General features: G+C 40.0%; 1 protein-coding gene across 9 annotated transcripts in view; it reads left to right on the top strand.

Annotated features, from left to right (window-relative positions):
- TBC1D5 (TBC1 domain family member 5) overlaps positions 1–15787 on the top strand; it is a 602613-nt gene that overhangs the window by 438750 nt on the left and 148076 nt on the right. The window lies entirely within an intron of this gene.

Below are 15787 nucleotides of genomic sequence, written 5' to 3'. Positions count from 1 at the left end.
AAGGAAAGCCTCTAAGTGTGCCCAAAATGAAAGGATTTGTTAAATCGTGCATCTCTATATATGTTGATTTGGAATGATACCCACTTAAACAATTATATTAAATGTTTGTTTATCATTTATTTATTTGAAAGGCAGAGTTACAGAGAAGCAGAGAGAGAGAGATACCTTCCATCTGCTGGTTTATTCCCCATATGGCCTTAGTGTCCAGAGCTGGGCTGATCAGAAGCCAGGAGCCTCCCTGGGTCTCCCACTTGGGTGCAGGTGCCCAAGGACTTGGGCCATCCTCCCCATTGCTTTCCCAGGCACACCAGCAGGAAGCTGGATCAGAAGTGGAGCAGGCAGGACTTGAACCAACGCCCATACAGGATGCTGGCACTGCAGGTGGAGGCCCCACCCACTATACTACAGCACCAGCCCCAATTGTGTTAAATTTTAAAATACACGGAGCACTGGTGTTTGGCCTAGAGATAAAAGCCAATTAAGTTGCACACATCCAACATTGGAGTGCCTGGGTTCGGTACCATGCTCCAGATCCTGATTCAGGCTTCCATTCTCCAAATGGCCATGCCTGGGCCAGGCTGAAGCCAGGAGCCAGGAACTCCATCTGGATCTTCCATTTGGGTGGCAGGTACCTAAGTTCTTGTGCTAAGTACAGGTGCATTAGCAGGGAGTCGATCAGAAGCAGAGCATGCAGGGACTTAAACTGGCCCTTTGATATGTGATGCCAAGCAGCAGCTTAACCCACTGCACCAAAACACACAGCCCCCCCCCCCACAGCTCTCCCCCACCCCGTTATGTTTTTAAAAGGTGCGTGAATACATAAAATGTCTGTATGCTGTAAAGAACATGATCACTTTTGGGAAAGTGGATTTCTTGGCAAGGAAGGGATCTGGAATGGAAAGAAAAGTTGCTTCTTCTTATGTTCTGTGTACTTTAAAATTATGTTTCCCTACCTGCAAAAAAATATATATGCTCTAAATTACAAAATAATAACCCCTCTTAGTTTTTATCTTAATTCACAGGGAAATAAAGATTTACAGAAGTGAGAAAGATGGTCAGAGAACAGTGCTTTGGACTTTGAAGTCTTAGGTTTGGAGCAACACAGCACCAGGGCTCAACCAAAGTACCTGGTAGCAAATATGGAAAGAATAAGTATGTTGATGAAAATAACTTTTAAGTATTTGACGTGATGTTTCTGCTGCTTTGTATTTGAGCTGGTTTACGAGCAGGTTAATTTATGAACATATCATATACCACGATGCTCTTAGTAAACTAAACTTCACTGGGTTTCTGTTCCTTCTGTTAACCGGATATACTATTCTAAAGCTCATACGTCTCTCTAAAATCAGCTGACCATAAGTGGCAATTAATTTTTCTTTGTAAGTTCTTAGTTCTGTATATTTCTTTAATGAGTTTCCTGAAAAGATGCACTGTAAATCTTACAGGGTCCTGTAACTGTAATTACCACTGTCTTGTCACAGGTCCTCATGAACTAGCAGATTGAGATTCATCCAAACAAGGCCTTTAGAAAGCCCTGTTCGTCTCTTCTACTCAGAAAAATTCGGTTAGCACACAGATGACAGAGCAGTAGCAGATCATGCACTCTGACTCCTGTGACCTTCCATTCTACTGTGGATGTATTTTGTAAATACATGTCTGAATCGGAATTGAAGAGGACTGGGAAGGAATGCCAGGCTAGGGTTGCGGTATCTTACGGTAATCCGTAGGCTGCTTTTGGATGAAAGGAACCTCAGGCCTTGCCATGTGTTTTTGCTGCTGCTTCAGTGAAACTTGTGTGCCTACCTCGCTTATTTGGTCAGGAGTTATGAAGTGGGGGGCGGGGTGAGCAGGGCATCGCCTTTGTATCTCTGAAACATCAGTTTCTCCCCCAGGTGGTTCTAACGCAGACCATTCAGAAAAATAGCATCTCTAGAAGGTTGAGGGGCTGGCACGGTGGCACTGCAGGTTAAAGCTCCATCTGCAGCACCAGCATCCCATGTGGATGCCAGTTCGAGTCTCAGATCCCTACTAAGGTCCTGGGAAAGCAATGGAAGATGGCTAACGTCCTTGGGCAGCTGCCCCCCCCCCCACCCCTGTGTGGGAGATCCAGAAGAAGCACCTGGCTCCTGGCTTCCATCTAGCCCAGCCCTGTCATTGAGGCCATTTGGGGAGTGAACCAGTGGATGGAGTATCTTGTCTTCCTGTCTCTCCTCTCTCTGCAACTCTGACTTTCAAATAAATAAATAAATATTTAAAAAAAAAAAAAGGTTGAGGCTTATTTGAAGATTAAATATGGGAGTTCTTATAGAAATCAGAAAGTTATATAAATGCATAATATTTGCCACTGTTATTGGAAATTGTGTATATTATTTTAAAATATTGAGTTATAATCTTCTTTACCTAAGAAAACATATTTTTCTTGGTTAGTGTCTATTTTTTTTAAAGATTTATTTATTTACTTGAAAGTCAGAGTTACACAGAGAGAGAAGGAAAGGCAGAAAGAGAGAGAGGTCTTCTATCCACTGCTTCACTCCCCAATTGGCCGCAATGGCTGGAGCTTCTTCCGGGTCTCCCACACAGGTGCAGGGGCCCAAGGCCTCTCTTTCCCAGGCCATAGCAGAGAGCTGGATTGGAAGTAGAGCAGCTGGGACTGGAACCAGCACCCATACGGGATGCTGGCACTGCAGGCGGCAGCTTTACCTGCTATGCCACAGTACCGGCCTCTGTCTTTATATATATATATATATATATATATATATATATATATATATATATATATAAAAAATTTATTTGAAAGGCTGTTATAGAGAGAGGGTGTGACAGGGGTCTTCCATCCACTTATTCACTCCCCAAATGGCTGCAATACCTGGGGCTGGGCCAGGTCATAGCTAGGAACCAGAAGCCAGGAACTTCTTCCTGGTCTCCCTAGTGAGTGCTGGGGCCCATGCATTTGGCCATCCTTCACTGGCTTCCCAGGTGCACTGGGGAGCTGGAGCAGAAATGGAGCAGCTGGGATTCAAACCAGTGCATGTATGGGATTCTGGCATTGCAGGTGGTAACTTAACCCACTATGCCAACCACACTGGCCCGTCTGTCATTTTTAAAATAGGTATGTGTATACACCTATACACACACACACATGTGCACAGTTTATTATAAAGTTTTGTGGTTACTAATCTTTGTTAACTAGAGATAAAATAGAACAGGCAGCCCTTCTTTAACTTTCATTTCCATTTAGCTTCCACTTCTAAGATTCTCACTAAATGAGTAGACTCAAGGTAAGGAGTGTGGTGGAGTTGACTGCCCCTTGCCCTATTGCAATGACGTCTTCAAAGTTTCCTTTTGCTCTTCCCTGTCTTCCCTTGCCCCCTTGTAAATCACCTGGGCTGCGTGCAGATACAGTCAGCTTTTGGTTGTCTGCATTAATGGATAGAAACTAGGGCATATGTAATCCCCAATGGTAGATAATCCAAAAACCATTAATACTTGGCTTTGAAATGTATTTAGTAATGTTTTAAATTGTTTTTACCTCCCTAATTATATTTTGCTAATGTTGCCATTAGTTTGCATTCCCTTAACAAACCCTGGTTCTTGGGGAGGGGGCACAGAAAAATGTAGAGTGACTGTGGGAAGCCGGCTTAATAGGATTATTATTGAATTGAAATTTTACTTTGGATAATTTCCATGTTAATGATTTAGAATCGTCAGCATAGTATCCAGTCCATAGCCTAGGAGAAAAAAAGTTCATGGAAAATGGAATTAAAATATAAGTTTAACTTATTTTGGTGCAAAAAAAATGAACTCTGTGTAATTTTTTTCATAATACATATTTTCCATTTTTTAAAAACATCTTCATACCCACCACACAGTCAACAAAGTTTGGGAAATATGTGTTGAATGAAGATTCTCCCTGTTTTTCATAGGTGTCATAGTTATAGTCTGAGCAGGGCTGAGTCAGTGAATATTTATCTTAGCCCAGCACAGCCTTTTCACCCCCAGCTCAGTAAAGATATGTGCTTCATAGTCGTGGACATTTTCCCAATGTGATGCTGATTTGCAGGCTGTTCAGCCAGCTGAGCACAACCAATTAGCTTCTCACTAGCAGAGACTTAATTCAGGGACCCTTCAAAAGGGAAAGTATGCTATTCTTTTAAAATGCATGGAAATACTTTGCAGTATGCACAAGATATTCCTATTATCAAATATAACTTTCCATGGTAATACAAATATCCAAAATAACATCAACAGTGATATAGACTTTGCCTTCTCAGTTTCAAGATCTTGGATTAGCTACACTGCTGGAATGGTTTGTGTGAGTGGGTATGGTACAGGTGTGTGTGTAATTTTGGAGTGAAAGTTTTGATTAACTTGATTAAACACTCAAAGAGGTCCATAGCTCATTTCTATTACTACAGAGAGTTGAAAATAAGTTTCACTGTTTTATACTTTTCATGAAATTCTTTAAGAAGGACAATGGAACTCCATTCTCTCTCAAATTTGTTTCCATTTGGATTTTAGGATTATTGGGCAAAATAGTTTTGTGAGTTTCTGTGACTGTAGCTAGTCCCTGCTGGGTGCAGGCATAGGCTGAGAAGACAGGGATCTCTGCTGGAAGACTGATGGAGAAGACCAGGTGTGACAGTAGGACACTGACCCTATTCACCCTACTGACCCTACTGACCCACAGCCTTCGCAGCACCTGACCAGGCAGTCTGATCACAACGGCCATATCAAAATCAGCCCAGAACAGTCAGGACCTAACTAATTGCTGCTGACTTCTCTGTTTTTACACATCCCCTGCTTCCAAAAAAGCACAAACCAGAGAAAGCCAGATACATTCCTGACATCCATCATGTATGACACTCCACTTCTTGTTAGCCAGTTGCCGGGTCTTTAGCCTCCAGTCAACCAGACCTGAGGCCTGTCCTTTTCACTGCAAAGCCGTCTCCCTGCCCTGGCTGCCTGGGGTTCTCTGCCAAGCACACGCTGACTCACTTGCTTAGCAGACTCTGAATATAAAGCTACTGTGTCACTGGGACAGTCTTCATTTATTTCCACTGTTCATTGAGAATTGAGAGTCCCAGGAAAACTCCTTTATCCTGAAATCTCTCTTCCATCAGGACATCATTTGGAGAGACATCATTGATAGGTTAGCTCTTTGTTTCTACTGGAAGAATATTGTAAATGTGTGTTTTATTGTAGTGACAGGTTCATCTAAATGAGTTAATAATGTGACATCTTAGGTGGAGAATGGTTCACATAAAAACCAGAATGGTCATCTTCAGCCAGTCTCCCAACATCATAGTTCTTCTACCCAGGCAATGGACAAATGCCCTTTGGGTACTGGTGTATTGATAATATTATCTGCCCATTGTATGTACTTGTTACTTCTCAAGGGTGCTACTTATATCTCTTGGCACTTAGCTACTCAGCCATTCCCTGCCATGTCCCAGTCCTCTCACCTTATTAGAGCCAGTTGCATGAATCCCAGAAATGTTACTAGGGTTAAACACGAAGGACCTCAAATTTAGTGTGTTCACTATACCTTCAGATATGCAAACAGTCTCCAGAGAGCTCATGGAAATGCATATTATGGAAAAATGCATGGGCTTCAGTTTTTTCATTCCAAAATAAATTTGTACTAACTTGTTATAATGTTACCGAAACAGGTTCTAGTTTGAGGCACTAAGAAGAATAAAATCAGTTTGACAAAAGCTCCTATCAGTAACATGAATTCTGCTAAAATTGAAGCAAGAGCAAACATTAAATTTATGGATGGAGGAATGACAAAATCAGCATTTTACAAATGGATAACTCATCTTAAGAAAAGAAGAGCAATGTTGAAGGTGAAGCCCTCAATAGCAGGCAATCGATATCACTTTGTGAAAAAATAAATGAATCTTGTTCATGCTCCAATTGAAGAAGATGGACAGTTAACAGCAGAAACAACAACCAATGCCATAGACATCTCAATTAACTCAGCTTATACAATTCTAACTGAAAAAGTGAGCAAATGTTCTACTCAATTGGTTTCAAAACTGTTGTGCCCAGATCACCTGTAGACAAGAGCAAAGCTATCAATAGACATTTTAAACACGTGCGATCCAGATCCTGAAGCATTTCTTGAGAGAATTGTAATAAGAGATAAAACATGACTTTTCCAGTACAATCCTGAAGACAAAGCACAACCAAAACAATGGCTATGAGGAGGCAGAAGTGATCCATCCATTCAACATAGGTCAAGAACAATGCTCATGGCAGCAGGGATTTTTTTTTTTTTTGTATGCATAAGGCGTTTTGTTCATTGACTTTCTGAAGGGCTAAAGAATGAAAGCAGTGCTCTTAGAAAAAGGAGAGATTTGAGTTAGTCAGCCAAAGCTGTGGCAGAAAAACACCTGGGAAAACTTCACCTGGAGTCCTTCCCTACCATGACGATACTTCTGCTCATTCCTCTCAGATACAGACACTTTTGCAAGAGTTGCAATAAGAAATCATTTTGCATCCACCTTACAGTCCTAGTTTGACTCCTTCTGACTTTATTTTCTACTCTTGGAAAAAAAAAAAAACTTTCAAAGGAACTCATTTTTCTCCAACTAATAACTTAAAATACTGCATTCACATGGTTAAATTCTCAGGATCCTCAAGTCTTCAGGAGTGGACTGAATAGCGGGTATTATCAGTTACAAAAATGTCCTAAATTTCATGGAGTTTGCATTGATCGATACAATTTATATTTTCAACCTCAATTTTTCCTTTAACAATTTGAAGTACCTTAGCACATACCCATATACTTACATGATAAGTATAATATTATATGTGATATATAATAGTTATATGTCTAAATGGATGTATTTTTATACTTTATAAATATGTATACCTACCATAGGATATTTATGTTTAAAAAATACCTATGTGAAGCCGGCGCCGCGGCTCAATAGGCTAATCCTCCGCCTAGCGGCGCCGGCACACCGGGTTCTAGTCCCGGTCGGGGCGCCGGATTCTGTCCCGGTTGCCCCTCTTCCAGGCCAGCCCTCTGCTGTGGCCAGGGAGTGCAGTGGAGGATGGCCCAGGTGCTTGGGCCCTGCACCCCATGGGAGACCAGGAAAAGCACCTGGCTCCTGGCTCCTGCCATCGGATCAGCGCGGTGCGCCGGCCGCAGCGCGCCGGCCGCGGCGGCCATTGGAGGGTGAACCAACGGCAAAGGAAGACCTTTCTCTGTCTCTCTCTCTCACTGTCCACTCTGCCTGTCAAAAAAAAAAAAAAAAAAAAAAAAAAAAAAAAAAAAAAAACCTATGTGTTAGCATTAAAATATGTCATAATTTCTGTGGCCTTGTTTTAACATTTAGCTTATACTGAGAGTTTAAAAAAAAAATAGTGGCCCAGCCTCTCCTAACCTTTGGAAGGCCTGCCTTACTCCCAAGTCTATATTTTAATTTTTTTGGCCCATGTTTTTATAGCCATGTTTTCCTAGAAAGGAAACTAGATGGCAGTTAATGAAATAGAATGCTAAGGGACACTGGGCTCCCCGTGCTGTCTGGCCCAGTCATTAAATGTGTGTTGGTCACTGGCATAATGACTGAGTAAGTTTACTTGAGCATACAAACCCAGAAGTATGAGGGTACTGCAGAAAGCTCATGGAAAACTGGAATTAAAATCTGATGTGCAAAAGGTTCCATGAACCTTTTGAAGGTCTCCATATGGGCTGAGAAGATTTCGAGAAAAAACAGAACTTCCTGTATGGTGGTTTTCTTAGTGCGTTTCCCACACAGCAGTATGACTATCTCGGGGAACTAATTCAGAATATAAGCACCATCAATCAGGCTCCAACTAAAGCTCCTATTTCAGAAAAACTCTGGAGACGGGTTCTGGCAAGCTGTGTTCTAACAAGCCCTCCAGGCAAGTCTGGGCAGCTGAAGTTTGAGACCACTCTCTGTATTAGAGGAGAGCCATCTATTAATTTAAGCCTTTTCTCTCTTTATGGAATAACACTCTCCATGAATGCATGGTGGATTTCAGGACCTCTGATAGCTGGAGCCAAAATATGGGCAGGAACCATCTGTCACCTTGCCCAGGCAGAGCATCTGAAAGTCTGCATGTCCAACAAGCTTCCTGGTGGAGGTGCTGGTCCTAGGATTGCATTTTGAGGAGCAAGATACTGGTAAACTACAGACCTCAGCAAAGGAGCAGTCTTTATCTGGGCACACACGGAGCCAGAGTTGTAAAACAGAAGGGAAAAGGCCTACGAAGAGTTGGAGACCTTGTGATAGAGGCCCAGGGAGCGGCTTGATGAGCAGCTAGGAGACCTGTGAGATCCAGGATGCGAGCCCAAGATCAATGAACCCCAGATGCTACTCCCCACACCAGACGTCCCAAGGAACTTGTTTGGGAAGAAACCCAAACACATGTCAGTACATAACCCTTTAGATGAGATCTTCTCAGTGCCTTTATCTCTGGACAAGTGCTGGAAGAACAGTGACACTAACCAGTGTCAGACTTCCTAGCACCAACCAGCTGAAGCAGTGGCAAGTCTCTGAGCAGCCAGACATGGGCAGCGCCCCCAGTGGAAGAGGAAAGAAGGGAGGGCCAGTGAAAAGCAACCCCAGTGGGGATGTATAGCTATGGACGAGAGTATCAAAGGGGATCGGGTGTTCCTGCTGCCCGGTAGGAATGGGCTTCATCTGACGCTTCTTGCTGGCCTGTGGCCACCCACCTTTGAGTAGCAAGAATTCTGTGTCCAACAGCTATTTGGAGCTGAATCTGACTGCTTATGAAAACAGAATGACTGTGATCTTGCCTTCACCCCCAAATGCATCCTGCTGTTCCAGATTAGCGTTCAGACTCATCCAGTTCTCCCAGCGATGCAAGTGGATGTGTTCAGGGATTTATGCAGCGGATGCTGAGAAGTAATATTCGCTGGAGATAAGGTCCCATTTGAATTTGAGACCATCTATGAACATTTAAAAAAAAGTTACACTTTATTCTTCTGCTTAATGAGTTTCAGATTAAGGAAGACAGGACCAATTATTTCTTAGCAATTCTTTTTTAAAACTTTTATTTAGTAAATATAAATTTCCAAAGTACAACTTTTGAATTACAGTGGCGTTCCCCCCCATAACCACCCTCCCACCCACACCCCTCCCATCTCCCGCTCCCTCTCCCATCCCATTCGCATCAAGATTCATTTTCAATTATCTTTCTATACAGAAGATCAATTTAGTATATACTAAGTCAATATTTCAACAGTTTGCACCCACACAGAAACACAAAGTGTAAAATACTGTTTGAGTACTAGTTATGGCATTAATTCACATTGGACAACACATTAAGGACAGAGATCCTACATGAGGAGTACATGCACGGTGACTCCTGTTGTTGATTTAACAATTTACACTCTTGTTTATGGCGTCAGTAATCACCCTTAGCTCTTGTCATGAGTTGCCAAGGCTATGGAAGCCTTTTGAGTTCGCCAACTCCAATCTTATTTAGACAAGGTCATAGTCAAAGTGGAAGTTCTCTCCTCCCTTCAGAGAAAGGTACCTCCTTCTTTGATGACCCATTCTTTCCACTGGGATCTCACTCGCAGAGATCTTTCATTTTGGGTTTTGTTTTTTGTTGTTTTGTTTTGTTTTGTTTTGTTTTGCCAGAGTGTCTTGGCTTTCCATGTCTGAAATACTCTCATCGGTTCTTCAGCCAGATCTGAATGCCTTAAGGGCTGATTCTGAGGCCAGAGTGCTGTTTAAGACATCTGCCATTCTATGAGTCTGCTGTGTATCTCACTTCCCATGTTGGATCCTTCTCTCCTTAATTCTGTCAGTTAGTATTAGCAGACACTAGTCTTGTTTTTGTAATCCCTTTGACACTTAATCCTATCATTATGAACTGAAACTGATCACTTGGACTAGTGAGATGGCATTGGTACATGCCACCTTGATGGGATTGAATTGGAATCCCCTGGCATGTTTCTAACTTCTGCCATTTGGGGCAAGTCCGATTGAGCATGTCCCAAACTGTACATCTCCTCCCTCTCTTATTCCCACTCATATTGAACAGGGATCACTTTTCAGTTAAATTTAAACACCTAAGAATAATTGTGTGTTAATTAAAGAGTTCAACCGATAGTATTAAGTAGAACAAAAAAATACTAAAGGGATAAAGTATTGAGTTGTTCATCGACTGTCAGGACAAAGGCTGATCAAGTCACTGTTTCTCATGGTGTCCCTTTCACTTCAACAGGTTTCCTTTTTGGTGCTTGGTTAGTTGTCACCAATCAGGGAGAACATATGATATTTGTCCCTTTAGGATTGGCTTGTTTCACTCAGCATGATGTTTTTCATATTTCTCCATTTTGTTGCAAATGACCAGATTTCATTGTTTTTGACTGCTGTATAGTATTCTATAGAGTACATGTCCCATAATTTCTTTATCCAGTCTACTGTTGATGTTCATTTGGGTTGATTCCAGGTCTTAGCTATTGTGAATTGAGCTGCAATAAATATTAAGGTACAGACAGCTTTTTTGTTTGCCAATTTAATTTCCTTTGGGTAAATTCCAAGGAGTGGGATGGCTGGGTTGTATGGTATATTCAGGTTTCTGAGGAATCTCCAGACTGACTTCCATAGCGGCTTTACCAGTTTGCATTCCCACCAACAGTGGGTTAGTGTCCCTTTTTCCCCACATCCTCGCCAGCATCTGTTGTTGGTAGATTTCTGTATTTGAGCCATTCTAACTGGGGTGAGGTGAAACCTCATTGTGGTTTTGATGTACATTTCCCTGATTGTCTTAGCAATTCTTAATATGCTCTTTTAGAAAAATTTATTTGATCATTGTTTTAGTTAGCTTTTTGTTTCCACAACTAAAATATCTAGCAGCTAACATTATGGCATAGCAGGTTAAGCCACCGCGTACAATGTCGGCATTTCATATGGGCACCAGTTCTGGTCCCAGCTGCTCCATTTCTGGTCCAGCTCTCTGCTAATGTGAATGGGAAAGCAGCAGAAGATGACTCAAGCACTTGGGCTCCTGCACCCATGTGGGAGACCAGAAGAAACTCTGAGCTGTTGGCTTCAGCCTGGCCTAGCCTCTGCTGTGGTCATTTGGGGAGGGAACCAACAGATGAAAGATTCTCTCTCTCTCTCTCTCTCTCTCCCTCTCTCCTCCCACCCCATCTCTTCTCTGTAACTCTTCCTTTAAATAAATAAAACAAATCTTTAAAAAAAAAAAAAAAGAGTTATTTATTGGAGCCAGGAGCTTCATCTGTGTCTCCCATGTGGATGCAGGGGCCCAAGGACTTGGGCCATCTTCCACTGCTTTCCCAGGTATATTAGCAGGGAGCTGGGTTGGAAGTGGAGCAGCTGGAACTTGAACCAGGGACCATGTAACATTCCTTCATTGCAAGCAGTGACTGAACCTGTTATACCACAGCACCAGCCCCTGTTTACAGATTTTCTAAAGTCAAAATTGTCAGTAGTGTGAATAAAAACCACTGTACACAGAGCCTAAAATTAGCACTTTCAATATGACCACCAACTACATGTTAATTCTTTCTGTAAATATGAGCAGTAGTGGCTTCTAAATAATTTTGTTAAAGAGATAGCCACCAGTAGCTCAGTCATGGTGGAGCCCAGATATATGGCAGGGTAAAGAGGTGACTGTTCAGTAGCTTTTATCCCCACAGTCAGGACTAAGCCTCCAGTGTGCCTTAGTGGGAAGGGACAAGAGGATTCTTAGCAAGAGTGCCTGCTGGTCCTAAATTCCTAATGTGAATTCACCATCTTCCATTGACTTTGTGAATTTAATGGTAAATCATACATGTTAAAATTACTCAGACCTTGAACACCATACTTGTAGTTCAAATAGCTGCCCTATGTCTGAGAGGAAGAGGGAGAGGGGAAAGGAGAGGGAGAGAGAGAGGAAAAGAGAAAGAGGAGGGAGAGAGAAGGAGAGAGAGAATGTTGAAGGATTATGCAGCCTCAGAAACAGTATGGTCATCTTCTATGCAAAATATTTTCATGAGCCTCATATCTCTGAAAAAACATAGATACACAAGGCTCTACTTTTGTTTGCAAAGGGAATATTACATTTATTCTGACAAAACTGCTTCAAGCACTTGCCAAGAAGAATAAATTATAGTAGGAATGGGTAATAATTATTAGGACTTATTTTTGGAATAAGAAATCTCCTTAAAAGGACTATGTGCTGCCCGCTGGAAGAACGGAGAATTTTCCCCAAAGTAAAAAATATGCTTTTAACAGTTCAAGTGTATGATATGGGGGTTAAATTAGGGTTCACATGTGTCCCAGAAAGCCAGATTTAACTTCCTTTTACCCATGGGTTATAAGGAACACTTTGAAAGTAAATTTGAATTCTTTAAACAGCATAACTAGTTTGAAGAGTCTTTCTTTCTGTTTTTGAAGCAGAGTTTGATGGGCTTGAAGCATTCAAATTTTTCTATAAGTCATGTGGCAGATCTCAGATATTCAGGAGGAACTAATTGAGAGAGTTGACTAAATTAAAACTTTTTTAAACAGGTTAAGCATCTTCCAGTAAAGCATTCTGCAGAGCTCTGGGAGAATTAGCAGTGTTATGTTGGAACAAAATTATTTATTTTGGCTTCCATCTTTTTGTGAATTTCCTATCTAGAGAAGATAGAATTAAAGATGAGAATGCTTTGTGACTCTAATTATAATAACTTTAATATTTGGTTCTAATTTTAAGACTGTTTTCAGAGAGTTGATATAGAAGAAAACTCAGAATATTAATTTCAGAGGAACTGATTACATAGAAACCAATCTAAGAAGAACTCAGTCAAAAAGGTGACGAACCGTAGAGATCGACGTTCTCGACTTGCTTTTGGTTTTCTCTAGTACTAATGCAGAACTTGGACTCTTTGTTTATGTAATTCCAGGAAGGGGTTATTTAAAAATTAGTTGTTTGTTTTGGAAAGTACAAGTAAACAGGGAGCAAAACACATATCAGTGAACAAAAATGCAGCATTGTTCTTTTGTGCTGTACAGCGCTCACCCAGGGCTATGTTTTGATGGCAGGCTGCTTGAGATGCCTTTGCAATGTTTAAGTTAACCCGAATATAGCTTTTCATATTACCTGTTGTGAGGTAGCTATTCCAAAAGAAAAGAAAAGAAAAGAAAGGAAAAGAGAAATGAAAATCTAGGATTTCCTTTTCTTTCTTCATATATGATCCAGAACGGCAGTGTTGGATTAAGGCTGTTTTCACTTAAACCTCAATCAAATTGGTCATTTTCCTGAGCTGACTGGTATGTTGGTAGAAATGGGTTTCCGCAGGTGTGCCCAGGTCATTGCCCAAGCTGTGATGCCATCGATACTTCTGATCCTCTCTCTGGGAGTAGCGGCTTACTCACACAAAAATTGAAAATTGAGAATAATGGCATAAGTGCAGACATAGAAGCTATCCCATCTTCGAGTGGTTTATTATTAAATTTAATGGCTCAGTCTTTTTTGTTTGTGCAGATTTTAATTACTAAGTAGGCCTGGTAAAATATGAATTATTGCATTATCACAAGTGATAAAATGTGTACGGTTATGAGCATTGCAGTCTGCAGGTGTAACATACATAAAGCAAGATTAATAGTATCATGCAATTAAACTGAAGCTATCTTTAAGGGGAAAAAGAAAGGTTTAATGCTACCCTTAAGTGTAACTTTAAACTCTCACTAAATATTTTTGACTGCAATAAAAGCATGTTAATTGTACGTCTGACTTCTTTATAAGACCTCATTTCTTAGAGTAAGTTTTCCTTTCTAAGAATGCAAAAGCTTACTAAAATAATTCCTATTAGTAACTCATTTCATCCAGAGTTGAATTTTTCCTTGACTTTCATACTCAATGAAGAAAGCTCAAAATAACACAGAAAATTTTTTGTGTTGTGAATATATGTATGAACTAAATCCAATTGAGATAAAAGTGATTAAATTATAATAAGGCCATTATTGGTCTCAAGGCATTGTATTAGTTGTAAGGTTCTTAAATATTTTGAGAATTTGGCCTTAATTTTCCTGTAGCCACATATAAAATAAACAAAACAATTTTACTTTCATATCCTTGCATGTACAACTTATTAACAGTCTTACATAAAAGTAACATGCAAGACATCTAATAAATTTTTTCTTACATGTTTCTGAGTTTTGTGGTTTTTTTTTTTTTGCACATCTTAAATTATTTTTACACCAAGATTAGCAAGATCAATACCTATAGTGTTTTCAACTAGCTGTGACTTTGCTTCTCAATAGCATAATAGGCAGCTTTAGTGTGAGTTTAACAAGACCTTTACAAAGAACGTCCCAGGTGTCCCCTTCCTCCTCGTGTACAGAATTTGGTCATTGCCCTGGAATTATTTGCCAGTGTATTTGGCAGAGTAAAACTTCAAGAATGACACAGAGTAAACATTCCTAATGTAGCGTAAGATAGATTACATTTTAAATAGAATATATGAAAGTACTGAGAACTTACATTCTGTATAGTTTTACAGTTATTAAATATGTGAACAATTTGATACATAAAACAAAAAATACATTTTATTCAGTGTAGATTCCTAGGTGTTTGCACGCCTCCTGACAGTGCTGCAGTGGAAATTACTGCATATTTATCTGCCTGGTCATTTCAGGATCTAAGCTCCCACAGCTTTAATCAGTAAGAATGTTGCAATGGAAGGTTGAGCAATAACAGCATTTTGTTGTAGAAATAATATAAATACATACAATATATGTAATATGTATTATATATAAATTATTTCTTTTTTTGCTCTTGAAGCATTATTTATGATGAAACCAAAGATGTGATTGCCCATAAGAAAATGGCAGACATCTGAGCTGTAACATAAGGAGAAAGATAGTGATGTGTGTCATCGTGATACTCCCTTCATCCGCTCTATTCATTGATGAACTTTTTTCAGTTGTGTCAGTTGAGTGACTATGAGTAACCACATTCTAAGCATTTTAATCATGTAAAAATCCAGAGACTTGTGTCAGTTAAACACCTCTGAACACGTGCCTCACGTGCTATAATCTGTGTCCTTTTTCACTTTATCTGTCCCTAGTTCTCCTGATACTCCCTTCCAAATCCATTCATTATTTGTAATTAAGAAGAGCAGTCTATTAAATGTAGCAATTTTTTTTGTTCTTACAATGATAAGAACAAAAACATTTATGATTTGAAAAAAGTACAAGAGTGTGAGAAAGTAATTTTTTCCCTCAACCACATCACGGGCATATTAGACCACCCCCCCCCCCCCAAAATGTGTTTTGTGTAAGTCCCAGTTCATTTCAGCCATGGATTAAAACTCCAGATAAAAATTGTGAAAGGTGTTATAACATTTTAGGAGGTAAATGTTTCCTATGCATGTACATTTTTTTTCCTGAAAAATTGAGTAATTTATATACTTGAAAATATCTGACTATTCTGTTGATTCATTTGACAACCTGAATAAAAGAACATTAAGTATCAATCACATGGTCCCTGATAAACTGTGATCCGTATGCGGGTGAGTATACATGATCTTGTCACAGTTTGATTCCTCCTTAAATATGATACTCCCTCAGGAATGTATTTGAAAAATTTTTTTGCCTCACTTTAACCCCACAGATGGTTATACTTGACTTCAAACTTCACAAAAGAGTAATATCTCTTAACTAATGTTTAAAGAATTTCTTCTATTTTGAACATTTAATGATACTTAAAATTTTGAATTATTCTTTGCTATATGCCAGAATCACATAAAATAAGTTCCAGAAAATAGACGTGCTTGTGTAAGAAA

The sequence above is a fragment of the Oryctolagus cuniculus genome, chromosome 4 (genome assembly GCF_964237555.1).
Source record: "Oryctolagus cuniculus chromosome 4, mOryCun1.1, whole genome shotgun sequence".
Classification (NCBI taxonomy): Eukaryota; Metazoa; Chordata; class Mammalia; order Lagomorpha; family Leporidae; genus Oryctolagus; species Oryctolagus cuniculus.
This window is presented reverse-complemented; position numbering and strand designations above follow the sequence as displayed.